The sequence below is a fragment of the Pygocentrus nattereri genome, chromosome 18 (genome assembly GCF_015220715.1).
Source record: "Pygocentrus nattereri isolate fPygNat1 chromosome 18, fPygNat1.pri, whole genome shotgun sequence".
Taxonomy (NCBI): domain Eukaryota; kingdom Metazoa; phylum Chordata; class Actinopteri; order Characiformes; family Serrasalmidae; genus Pygocentrus; species Pygocentrus nattereri.
The window spans coordinates 40,021,094-40,033,658 of record NC_051228.1 but is presented as its reverse complement, the minus strand read 5'-3'; the positions used below and the strand labels follow the sequence as shown (position 1 = coordinate 40,033,658).

The following is a 12,565-nucleotide window of genomic DNA, read 5'->3' as shown; positions in this document are numbered from 1 at the left end:
ACATTAACGGTGGTGAACATTAACAGTGGTGAACACTGACTTTCCCACATTGGGTGAAACTCTGATGTTGCTCTAGTTTAAACTCTGACATTTGAAGCCTGTAATGAGCTTTATTGTGTTTTAGTGTTTCAGTAAATCCTTCAGTAAATTCTTCAACTTGAAGCCTCAGTCTGAACCCTGGAGGAGGCTTTAGTCCAGTACACTCCACTTTACTCAGAGCGGACTAATACAGCTTATGAGCTCTTATAGTGTTATGAACAGTACTTATAATGCACTATGTTAACAATTCATACTACATAATAAGCATGGCTGTAACATGTAATGCATTTGAATAAATATCTATAGCCATGTTTATGATTCCTTATGAATGCATTATAACATGTTATGAATGTGTTTATAGATGCTTACAAACGTGACATTCATGGAAAGTGTTACCACAATATATAAATAAATAAATCCATTTAATTTAGGTCTAGATCTAGAATTCTACTAACGGTAAAATGACAGAAAGTAACACATGAAAGAAAAGGCTTCTGGTGGGTTCTAAAAGCACCAAAGAATCACACAAATGTGCCAGCGTTAGGAAAAACCCACCTGGATTACGGTGAACTTTAACAGCGCCATGCTGCTCAGGTCCACTATGAATCTCCAATATCCTCAATCTGTCCAGACACTGAAATGTGTGCAGGCTTTGTTTTGTATTTGGTCCATGTGGCCGTGTTGGATTAAGTGTGGTCAGTCTTTTGAAAGTGTATTTGAGAGTGTAATCTGTTGAGTTTGGTTTTGACAGAAGGCCTGAGGAACAGAGAGCACAGAGACGTTATTCAGTAGATCTGAATGTGCTCGACCGAACTCTTGGACACAGACTCTGGACGGCAGCCTCGCTGGTGGCATTCCCGTTTGAATTACGGAGCAGTAATTAGTCCGTAATCAAGCTCTTCTCCATGGCTGCACAGCTCAGTGAAAGTGTTCTCCCCCCACTGTCATGCTGAGAGCGAGTGAACTGAAGCAGCTTGAAAGAGCCACCATGTGTTCACGGTTGTGAAGGGGGCCGCGTTTACTGGCGCTTGGGGTTGGACCCCCCCTGCTGGGCTGAATTTGCTGTGAAGGCAGCACCAGATTCTTTTAATGTGTTCTGAAGTTGAGCCGAAACCCTGCGAATAGCACGGAGAAGTAGCCACGAGGAAGGTCAGACGTCTCACACTATGTATGGAGATATTTATGCTACATTGAAAAGCACTGAATGTGTGTTGTTGGGCATAAATGGCTGAATGAACTGTATGAATTGTGTCTATATGCTAGTCATTATATCTCCTACTGAGTTCTTGCTGCTATTGTTCAGTGCACTGTATTAATTACGAGTCACACTGCGCCGGAAGCCGATGTTGAACCAGCGTAGATGTGCCCGTTTTCTGAATCGCTGAGGCTCAATATTGTTAGCGAACCACCATTTTTTGAATTTGGCCTTTGTCAGAGCTGAAGTCGCTTGAATGAACGCGTTATCGCTTTCGTCCATGTTAGGTTCATCATTGTTGCTGGTGCTTTGGTCAGAAAGCGGAATTGGATAACCTTTTCCTTCTGACTGACACCAGGTGTGTGCGCTGCGACGTGTGTGTGTCTGTATAAGTGGACCGTCTAATGGCAGGCCTCCAGCCACTGTCAATTATCAACACAGCCAGACACGACAGGCATTAGTCACATCACAGAAAGTGGACGGCTAATGGGCCGGCATGTCTTGAGCGACGGTTTTTTTTTGTTGTTTTTTTTGATAGGAAGGCCTCCAGCTATATCCAGAAATGACAGCCATTCCTCACATTATGAGGAGCGAAGGCCGTGGAACACGTATATGCAGAAAATTAGCGAGCGGCCTCTATCTGCGCAGAGCAATCAGCAGCTCGGCTGCTGGAGGCTGTTCTCCTCACTGGTCCTGCCCCCTTCCTGCCCCTTTCTCTGGTGGCCATTCTGTTGGATGCCTTCACCCCCTCTGCCAGCTACCGGTGACTCATACTGCCTGCCTGTCTGCTATTCTCAGCGTGCGTCTGACCGGCTGCATGCCGGGGATTAGCTCTCTCAAGGCTCCGACCCTGCCTGCCTAAGATTGAAGCCTTAATGCGTTCCTGCGTCACATCATGTAGATTTTATGTGGATCTCTTTTTACAAGCGGGAGAAGATGGCTTAAAGTTTTCAGCCAAGCTCTGAGGATAGAAATTGTTCCGTCTCTGCTTGTACAGCTGGTTGACGGCATAATCTGTGTGTGTAGGGGGAGGCAGGGGGTCCACGGAGTTCACAGTCTAATAAACGCAAGACTGGAGGAGTGAATATGTGCATGTTTTCCTTCATGCCATCTGGTCGTATGTATCTATATGGTGCCCAGTGTGATGCAGTCTGTCCGTTTCAAATGCATCTCCAAGTGATCGTGAGACAGACACTGTAAGACATACAATTATGAAAAACTCCCTGGAATCTCCACTGAGGGGTGTATGAAATATCAGTGGTCATCATTTTATATTACTCGTTATATTACTCGTTATATTACTCGTTATATTACTCGTTATATTACTCGTCTGCAGCACTAAACTGGATGTTAACTGTCACTCTTGTTTTTGCCACATGTCACTCCGCAGAGCTGATGCTACCCGAGAACAATGACGGAACAAAGCAAACGTGAAAAGAGTCTTGTGAGCAGAAAAGTAGAAACAATCAGGTCCCACTTAGTTTTTCTGTGAAATTAATGTTTGGACTATGTTGTATAAAAGTATAATGATACACAAACATCCAGCATAACATTCTCTCCTCGTTTCTACGCTCACTGTCCACTTTATCAGCTCCACTGACCGTATAGCTGCACTCTGTAGTTCTACAGTTACAGACTGTAGTCCATCTGTTTCTCTGATACTCTGTTACCCTGTTCTTCATTTGGGCAGGACCCCCATGGACCCTCACAGAGCAGGTACTGGGTGGTGGGTCATTCTCAGCACTGCAGTAACAATGACGTGGTGATGGTGTGTTAGAGTGTGCTGCGCTGGTCTGAGTGGATCAGACACAGCAGTGCTGCTGGAGTTTTTAAACACTGTCCACTCACTGTCCACTCTATTAGACACTCCTACCTTGTTGGTCCACCTTGTGGATGTAAAGTCAGAGATGACAGCTCATCTGCTGCTGCACAGTTTGTGTTGGTCATCCTCTAGTCCTTCATCAGTGGTCACAGGACGCTGCCCACAGGACGCTGCCCACAGGACGCTGTTGGCTGGATATTTTTGGTTGGTGGACTATTCTCAGTCCAGCAGCGACACTGAGGTGTTTAGAAACTCCAGCAGCACTGCTGTGTCTGATCCACTCAGACCAGCGCAGCACACTCTAACACACCATCACCACGTCAGTGTTACTGCAGTGCTGAGAATGACCCACCCCCCAAACAGTACCTGCTCTGTGAGGGTCCATGGGGGTCCTGACCACTGAGGAACAGGGTAACAGAGTATCAGAGAAACAGATGGACTACAGTCTGTAACTGTAGAACTACAGAGTGGAACTGAACGGTCAGTGGAGCTGATAAAGTGGACAGTGAGCAGAGAAACAAGGAGGTGGTCAGGATGTTATGCTTGACCGGTGTTTATGAGTGTATAAAAGAACTATACTATCAAATATAGTTAGAATCATCCATCCATCCATCCATCCATCCATTATCTTCCGCTTCTCCGGGGTTCAGGTCGCGGGGGCAGCATCCTAAGCAATGAGGCCCAGACCTCCCTTTCCCCAGCCACTTCCACTAGGTCCCTGGGGGGGATTCCAAGGCGATATACTCACACCAGCGTGTCCTGGGTCTTCCCCGGGGTCTCCTCCCAGGTGGACTTGCCTGTGACACCTCCCGAGGGACTTGGCCAGGAGGCATCCTACCCAGATGCCCAAACCACCTCAGCTGGCTCCTCTCGACGTGGAGAAGCAGCGGCTCTACTCCGAGTCCCTCCCGGATGACCGACCTTCTCACCCTATCTCTAAGGGAGAGTCCAGACACCCTGCGGAGGAAACTCATTTCGGCCGCTTGTATTCGCGATCTCGTTCTTTCGGTCATTACCCAAAGCTCATGACCATAGGTGAGGGTGGGAATGTAGATCGACCGGTAAATCGAGAGCCTTGCCTTATGGCTCAGCTCTTTCTTTACCACAACAGACCGGTAAAGAGCCCGCATCACTGCTGACCCAGCACCAATCCGCCTGTCAATCTCCCGCTCCCTTGTACCATCACTCGTGAACAAGACCCCGAGATACTTAAACTCCTCCACTTGAGGCAAGAGCTCATCCCCGACCCAGAGAGGGCTCTCCACCCTTTCCCACCTGAGAACCATGGCCTCGGATTTGGATGTACTGATCCTCATCCCGGCCGCTTCACACTCGGCTGCAAACCGATCCAGTTAGTTAGAATCAAATTTGACAAAAATACTTCAGAAAAAAAAATCCAGTTCCTGTGAAAGACGCGTATTACAGAACTGGGAAACTTGAATTGTTTACCTGGTACCTTGTGTTTCTATGTGCATATAAAGAAAGAAAAGAATGTCTGAGAGCTGTCATTTAAACCCACCTGCAACAAACAGCTCTACCCAGCCTACCCAGCCTACCCAGCCTACCCACGACTCCCCTCCCTCGCATAAACACACGTCAGAAGTGACAGCGTTGCTTTACCCATCTTCTCCATACGAGACGAAGCGGCGTCACAGCCGCCGTGTCAGCCCTGGGGCTTGCGTGAAAAGCTGTTTTTTTTTCATTCTCTCCCTCACTTTTTCTATTTGTTCACTCTTTTGCCATTCCCTCTTCTCTCTAAATGCTAATCTGCATGCTTGTAAAGTCACACATGCGTGAAATAAAGTCTTGAGAAGGTGATGTAAGTGTTTCAGTCAGCGGGGCTCGCCGAACTGCCCTGCAACTGCAGTCCACTCACCTGTGCTGCCACCGCGCCAGTGAGAGCACAGACTCATTTCTTATCTAGCACCTGCTTCCCTGTCAGCTGTAGCCCATTCCGAGAACGAGCAGACTGCTTAAAAAACAGAAATTATCTTTAAGACTTCAGCGCTGAAGACCACAACTGTCTAAGATAAGATAAGATAGTCCTTTATTAGTCCCACAGCGGGGAAATTCTCAGTGTTACAGCCGCAACGAAGGAAAGAGAAATAACAAGCAAGTAATTCACTTTGTTACTTAACAAGATTTTTACAGCTTGTACTACATATACAATATATATTAAAACATAAAAAATAAAAAATAAATAAAAAATAATATAAATTAAAATAAATAAAAATAAGATCAAAATATAAACTCTCTCCTTCACAAAGAATGGAGGCAGCCCAGCAGGCTTAGCTTTCCAATCAGCTGCTGAGGAATGATGGTGTTGAACACTGAACTGAAGTCTATGAACCGCATTCTGACGTAGGTGTCTTTATTGTCCAGGTTGGTGAGAGCCAGGTGGAGTGTGGTGGAGATGGCATCGTCTGTTGAGCTGTTGGGGCGATATGCTCATTGCAGTGAAAGAGGAAGTCCAGTGAGGGAGGAAGCTGGTCTTTAATGTGCCTCATGACAAGCCTCTCAAAGCACTTCATGATGATGGGAATGAGTGCCACGGGACGGTATTCATTGAGGCAGGACACTGGAGACTTCTTCGGCACAGCGATGATGATGGTAGACTTGAAGCACGTTGGAATGACTGCAGTGCTCAGAGAGATGTTGAAGATGTCTGTGAGAACATCAGCCAGCTGGCCGGCGCATTCTCTGAGCACTCTGCCTGGTACGCTGTTGGATCCTGGTGCTTTTCATGGGTTGACTCTGTGTAGAGTTCTCCGCACATCAGCAGTGGACAGACACAGTGCCTGTTCACTTGGAGGAGGTGTGGTTTTCCTCACCGTCGTGCCATTCTGTGATCAAACCAAGCATAGAAGTTATTAAGGGCGTCTGGAAGGGAGGCATCACTGTCACAAGCAGGTGAAGGTGACTTGTAATTGGTGATGGCCTGGATGCCCTGCCACATGTGTCAGCGGTGTTTTGAAAATGTTCATGGATTTTCTTTGACACTTAGCCTCTCTGATGACCCGGGAAAGCTTGGCTCTTGTTATCCTGAGACTTGCCTTGTCCCCTGACTTGAACATCAGTTTGTGACCTAATGCTCAAGTGCAGTTGAGTTATGCAGTAGGACAATGATATGAAGCACACAGGCAAGTCCACCTCTGAATGACTTGTAAGAAACATAGTAATTAAAGTTTTGGAGTGTCTGATTCTAAGTGCTGACTTGAGATGCTGAGGCAACACCTAAACCGGGCAGTTCATGCTCGAAATGAAGCGGAATTAAAACAATTCTGCAAAGAACAGTGGGCCAAACCTCCTCCACAGCCATGTTAAAGGCTCATTTCAAGTTATTGTGAACATCTGGCTGCTGTTGTCACTGTTGCTACTGAGTAATTGAATGCTAAAAGTGAAAAGATAAAGTTAATAATAGTTAATAAAGATAAAAAATATCTAGGAAAACAGAAAACTAGTCAGGGCACTAAAACCCTATTCAAGCTGGATTCTGGTTATGTAATTTGTGCATGATTTGATTGGCCAGTTCATACAGAATAAAGTAATCTGTGTCACTCATTCGGCTCCCTCTATGGAGGACATGGACTTCATCTCCCAGAATTCTCTGGGAGATCATGTGACTGAACATCCGCACTTGGACTCCAACCTTGGAGAAAACTCCATTACCCAGGATTCTACAGAATGTCATGTGCTCATGTGCTCCTATCAGTGCTGTCAGTCCCCTGAGTATTGACTGTGTTCACCTGTGTGTGTTTAGTCATATGACAGGTAGTGTAGAGTAAATAAGCTCATTGCGACGTATTGTTTCTCTGAGACTGCTGAGCGTTTTCTGCCTGTTCTGGTTGCTGACCGTGTTATTTGACCTCTTTGCTTTGTTTATTCCATTTTCGACTTTTGTCTCTTCCCTTGGTCCTTTTGCTTGTTTTGCTGTTATTAAACCGCCTTCGTTTATCATCCGCACACGTCTGGTTTTTCTGTCCCCACGTTACAATCTGTGTAATTCTGAAAGCGTTGTTTTGGTGCTCTTGTCATAAATTTGACTTAAGGATTAAGGAATTGCATAAAATCTAATTTGGCTTTAGCTGTTAGCTTTCAGGTCACAAAAGACAGAGGTGCCATTTTTGTTAATACATTATGGTTTTATTAGTGCAATACTGTGATGATTATTCAAGCAGAACTACTGTTACTGAGGGAGCTCTGACTTAAGTCAATTATAGAAGATAATTTGCTCCAGAATTATTATATAGCAGAAAAATTATGGAGACACTGCAGATCTGTACTGGAAAGAAAACTAATCCAGCTTGAATAGGCCTTAATTGTTTGTAATATTTGTCGAGCTCTGTCTGTCGAGGCTGTGAGACTTTCCAGTGTGTAGGTTTGCTGGAACATTGTTCACTGTGTGTGAATGGCTGTGGTGTGTAAGGTGTAGACGTCACACTACCACATCCCTCAAGCCACGCAGAGGAAGTCAGTGTGGTTAAAAAGGAGGTGAGGCTCGTGTGATGAAGAGGTATTGGAGCAAGAGAGAATCTACTCTGCCCATGCCCAGTGGTCAGCCATATAGCATTTGTACTTTGGACTTGAACAAAGTCGCGAGCTGTGTCCCAATTCAGGGGCTGCGTCCTTCAGAGGCTGCATTTGAAGGCTGATTGCATCACAGCGGCGCAACTAGGCTGTCCCATTTCGACGGCTCCTTGACATGCGGCCGAGAAATGTCTTTTCTTTTACCCAGCAACAGAAGATCCAACGGGTGGATCCTTCACCAGCCAACATACCCCGAGCTTCACTGTGTGCCAGGGAGGATTCGAGAGCATGGCGGCGTCAGCAGAAGAGCGAACGGCAGCTGTGGACACACTTTAAATCAAGGTATTGGGTTTAAACTGAGTTGAATGAAAGTCAAAGTTTGTGGATCCATTTTAAAAACTTTAAAATCCCTCGCCAGGACTTGTTTTGTGGCGCAACAATAAAGGCGGGATCAGTGGGGCTGCGGCACAAACAGGAAATGCGCCATAGAGCAGACATTTCAGCTCAGGCTTTATAAGTCTACGTACTTCGTAGGCTGTGTCCTTTGAAGGTTGCTGCCCCTGAATTGAGACACAGCTATAGTGTGTGAAGCAACACAGGAACGTGGCAAAGCTCGAGCTGAAGGGGGCATTCTGTCCCTATTGTGTTCCACAGGCTCCACTACATCATTGTTCTTTCATTTTGTGGGTTCCCAGCTGTTGCAGGCATTGTGTAGATTAATCTTGAGGAGCTGTAGTGCCGAAGGTCAAGGCTCAGGTGGCCACACACGCTTCCATAGAAGACAGTTAACAGGTTATTTCGGAAAAGAAAAAAGCTCATGCTAAGCACTATGAAATCCCGCCGCAGTGAGAGATGATCTTACTCCTGCAGATGCCTCAGCTTCTACTGTGTCCCTATTACACCAGAACATTAGAGCAGGTGTGTGGCCTGATAGGATCATCATAGTCTTGCTTTACATCGATAAGAATAGGATCCCTTTTTCTGGCCTGTCTAATCCCTCATCGCTCATGCGCGGCTGAATGTTTGTGCACCTGTTTTATCCGGAGCGTATTATCAGTGCATTATGTTGGAGTAAAGAGTATCAGGCCTGTGTTTGCAGCAGCAGGTGGTACAGCTGGGCTCTGTCTCTGCATGAGTAAAGCATGGAGGTACCGTTCTCTACGAACCAGGAATTTATATTCCGCACACTTTTCTGCTGAGACTGAATAATGCAGGAGCAGAAAAGGCTGTGTGTCTGTGTGAACTGTGAACTAACAGCCTGTTTACACCTTGCATTAACGTGTGTTTTCAGGGACCGGATCACGTTCAGATTTCACTTGACCGCATGAAAAGCCAGGTGTAAACACCCCCAGGACGCGCTGTAAGCGGATCATGGTTGGATCACTCAAACAGCATTTGAAGGTGGTTAGAGGTGGATGTTGACGGCATTTTAAACAAGTGTTAACAGAATGTGTTTCCATAATACGCAAACGATTACGAACGGAAATGCACATATGGAAAAAACAATACATGGATATATATTTTTATTTGAAATACAGGCCAAATACATTGCAATCCATGCTAAAATACATTCCAAACACTAATGTATTGCCATATTAACCGAATATATTTTTGAATGCATTTATTATAAAATGTATGAGAAAATAGCAAATGTACCATACAGGAATGAATGTGTGTAAATAAACATACTTAACACATACATCTGAAAATATATGAAAATAGCCAAAATACTGATTAATGCGCTTTACTGTTCGGAATACCTTTAGAAATGATTTTGTGTTCCAGTCTCTTCATTTTAAATCTGATCAAATGGTCCTTTAACAGGACAGAAGTGAGGCTGTAGGTATTGATATTCTGTGAAAATGCAGTTATGATTTGATGTCTTTTTAATTTGAAACCCATTCCGTGTGAGTGTTTTACCGCATGTGTACATGATTAATGCAAAGAACGTTGCAAAACACAGAAGTCGTGCCATTTAGTTAACCTGTAAAACTAACCTTTGTTAACACAAACCAAAAAATAATAAAACAAATACACATAAATGCATCTGTAAAAAGGTTTATAACATCTAACAAATATAATTATAATATATTAAACAAATATATTTTTGGCCTTTCATACATTGTAAAAATAAATGAATAAATATGTTTGGAAGTGCCCCCAAACCAAGAGCCTTCTCTCCAATGAAAGCGTCCAAGCCAAGCTTGTCCACTCGTATCGTAACAAGGAAAAGGATAGACAAATGAAAACAGAAACAACATCTGTTATTGTGCTTTTTACATGGAAAAAGTCCAGTTGGATCTCATCTGGCAACACTGCAGACACAGTTTAGTCGAAAGTGCAAATGGAATCCCATCAAAGTTTATCCAGATACAATCCGGACAAAACACTCGTGTTAATGCAAGGTTTAAAACAGGCCCCAGTTTCCTGCTTCTGTTTTTCGTTTTCTGTGTACTTCTCTAATGTCAGTGGCATGTCTGATGGGGGCCTGGGGTGGCATAGGGGGCCTGGGGTGGCATAGGGATCCCCATAGTCATTTAATTTGCCACTATGGCACCTCATCCTTCAAGCCAAGGCGTTTGGTTGGTCGGGGTAGTGGGTAACACCTCTGCCGTCTACACTGGGGTTCAATCCCACAAGGGTCATCACCCTACACTATACCAATAAGAGTCCTTGGGCAAGACTCCTAACACCGCCTTGGCCTCCCCTTCTAAAATGATCACATTGTAAGTCTCTCTGGATAAGAGTGTCTGCTAAATGCTGTAAATGTAAGATTTCGAAGGAAGATTTTTAAAATGTTTATTACACATTATATAAGTCAGCCAAGAGAGCTGATTGGTTGAGAGGCATCTAACTGCTGCTATTTCACCAGAACATCACAGGTTTTCCACAAACACTGTGTCACTCCCCTGAGATGCCGTTGCTAAGCAATGACTTTGACAGCTGTAGGAGACGTTGGAGCTATTTGAACGTTTTTACTTCTCACTTTGCCACAAACAGAAAACGGACGCTGTTAAGACCACATCTGACCGACAGCCGATTTGGTCCGACTCTGAAGATGAGACGACGCTAAATTCCCAAACTGTCGTCACCACTGAGCAGCTTTTCAGTCGGCAGCTGTGACAGAAGAACAGCTGAACAACCTGGAATCAGCCAGAAATGAACCCAACACCATTCGCCAAACTAAACGGGCTGTAAGAAGCTTTACAGACCGGCTGGAATAAAACAACATTAATACTGATCTGGACAAACTGACCAAACTGAGCTGAACCTGATATTGGCTCAGTTTTACGGCTCAGTCTGATTTGGTCCGACTCTGAAGATCAGACACGTCCGGCGAATGGTGTTGGGTTCATTTCTGGCTGATTCCAGGTTGTTCAGCTGTTCTTCTGTCACAGCTGCCGACTGAAAAGCTGCTCAGTGGTGACGACAGTTTGGGAATTTAGTGTAAGGAGCTGGAGAACGAACTGCCGGCTGAGCAGCGAGTTTATGTTTCTCTCTCTGTTTATGTTTATACTGTTTCCTGTCTCTATTACTGCTAAAAAAAGGATTATCTTACCTTATCCTAAAGCAGTAGAACACTCAGGGAATGTGTTATCGCCAATAACATTGCGGCTGTGATTTGGTCGTCGTAGATCATCACGGTTGTGATGATATTTTATGATAACGCACTCCTTGAGTGTTCTATTGTTTAATTGTATTAAAGAGTTCCGCAGACCTGCATTCATGAGCTCCTGCAGGTGTGGGTTCATGGAAGTTTCTTAGATAAGAAAACGTATTTTCCATTGTTGTAGTGGAGGCACTGAAAATTCTGAAAAACCTGAGGGAAAGGATGAATTGTTTGTCTGATATTGGCCTGTCGCACAGGCTTGGTGTGTATGTGCACGTGAATGTGTGCACTCTAGGTGTGTGTGTTGGTGTGCCTGTGTGTTTGTAGTGGTCTGGGTCTCCTCTGCGCTGCAGGCTGGGCTTTGAGCCGCTGCTGGAATGGAAGCTTGTTTTGCTGCAGTTTGATTGTGTATTTTTAGTCTCTGAAGCTGAAAAGTTGCTGAAATCTCTCCCTGTGGCAGAAAGTTAACAGCACATGGTTTTTCAGGACTTCTAAGAGCTACCAGCTACAGACTCCTCACTTCTGTACACCAAGAATGCTTTTAATCGACGTGCCATCTTCACAGGTTAAAAATAAACCTCCTCTCTTCCTTTCGTCTCACACCTTCTCGCTTCTTGTTCTTACTTCAAACCTCTTTTTTGTTCTCTCTGCTTCTCTCTCTCTCTCTCTGTCGGTCTCCCTCTCTCTCTCTCTCTCTCTCTCTGTCTCTCTTTCTCTCTCTCTCTCTCTCTGTTTCTCTCTCTGTCTCCCTCTCTCTCTCTCTCTGTCTCTCTCTCTCTCTCTGTCTCTGTCTGTCTGTCTCTCTCTTTCTCTCTCTGTCTCCCTCTGTTTCTGTCTGTCTGTCTCTCTCTCTCTCTCTCTCTCTCTCTCTGTCTCTCTCTCTCTCCCTCTCTCTCTCTCTCTCTCTCTGTCTCTCTGTCTCTCTCTATCTCTCTCTCTCTCTCTCCCTCCCGCTATCTCGCTCTCTCTCTCTCTCTCTCTCTCTCTCTCTCTCTCAATCCTCTGCCCAGCTCATTCTCTCACAGTTCAAGTCTTCTCGTACTGTTTCCTGATGAGCTTTAAGAAGTCTCACAATTAGACCTTGCTCTGTTAATTCATTGGGATTGAGCTACTGTCTTGTGCAGTGGTGAACCGTTACTATTAGAGTGAGGTCTTCAGTTTGGGCCATGAATCCTGAATAAACGTGGTCAAGACAGAAGGAAGAAACCCACATCGACCATAATGCAAACTTCTGCCAGTGTCCTAACAACAATTCAGACACAGTTTCTGTCGAGGCCAAAGTTTCTCATCTGAATTTTCCGTTAGACTTTAAATGGTGCGGCAGTTAAATTGGCTGTGCTGTTGAAGTTGAGCTCATGGTTTGTTAAAGCTG

General features: G+C 44.9%; 1 long non-coding RNA gene across 1 annotated transcript in view; it reads left to right on the top strand.

Annotated features, from left to right (window-relative positions):
* The window catches only part of LOC119266033, an 11,802-nt gene extending 4,789 nt beyond the window's left edge, over positions 1 to 7,013 (top strand). The window contains exon 2 of the long non-coding RNA XR_005131821.1: positions 5,439 to 7,013. This is a non-coding gene — a long non-coding RNA (uncharacterized LOC119266033). The remainder of the gene's footprint in view (positions 1 to 5,438) is intronic.
* Positions 7,014 to 12,565: the final 5,552 nt, after the last annotated feature.